Below are 1167 nucleotides of genomic sequence, written 5' to 3' on the forward strand. Positions count from 1 at the left end.
CACTCAGCAAAGATTCGAAGTTATCCAACAGTTAGCTCCGTCCCGTCGATTCATTTCGGCAAAGATTCATTCCGCACCCGCAGCCGCCTGTTGCCCCACCCGCCGGCCGCCCCGCCCGCCGCACCTCCGCGCCCCGCACGCCCACCACCCCGCTGGCCGCCACCGCCCCGGCCCCAGCGCCTCCTTCGCCGGCCGGGCCGCCACCGCCCGGTTTCGGCGCCCCGCCCCGCCCGCCGCCTCACCCGCGCCCCCGGCCCGCCCCTCGCCCCCGGCGCCGGCGCCCCCTGCCCGCCGCGCCGCCTCACCAGCCGCCCCCGCCCTGGCCCCGGCGGCCCCGCAACCGGCGCGCCCGGCCCCGGCGCCCCCTCCCGGCGGCCCGCCCCATCGGCCGCCCCCAGCCCGGCCCCGACGCCCCCTGCCCCAGCGCCCCGGCCCACCAGCCGACCCTGCCCTGGCCCCGGCGGCCCCGCCACCGGCGCCCCCGGCCCGACCCGCCCGTGGCCTCCTGCCACCGGCGTCCTAGGGCCCTTGTGCTCCGCCCCTGACACTCCCGCTGCCGCCGGACGTCCCATCGCCTCTCTAGCCTGGCGTCCCTCACCCTCCCGGTAATGAAAATTTGTTTTTGAAGTTACAAATTCAGAATTAGAAAGTAGGTTAAAATTAGAAAATAGAAATTAGAAATTAGAGGTGGTAGAGCTTTAGTTGTAGAAATTAGACAATGATGTTTGGCTTGGGAATCTAAGGTATAAGAATGTTTGTGGAAGTCGGCCATCGTGCCATTTCATTTGATGCAGGTTATGGAAACCTCCACGTGCAGGGGAGGTGCTGCCGAAAATTTTAGTTGACAGTTGTATGTTCTTTTTTTGCAGGAGAGGCTACGTTACTGTCCTCGAGTCGTCACTTTGTACAATAGCAAGGTGAGTCATCCTACACCTCTATTTCCGTATGATGTTCGTATATCACGTAACCTAGTTAGGCATCTCCCGTTCGAAAGAGATACGATTGGAAATATGTAGATGTTTGCATATTTATAACCGTATCTATTTCGAATTGTCCACGTCACTTTGGACAACACGAGGATGTGTAGGTGGGTTTAGTTTCCATAGTCTACTCCGATCCTAGTTAGAGTTTCGGCAACACCTCCCAAGTGGTCTACGGATACACAAC

This window comes from Setaria italica, chromosome II (genome assembly GCF_000263155.2).
Source record: "Setaria italica strain Yugu1 chromosome II, Setaria_italica_v2.0, whole genome shotgun sequence".
NCBI lineage: Eukaryota > Viridiplantae > Streptophyta > Magnoliopsida > Poales > Poaceae > Setaria > Setaria italica.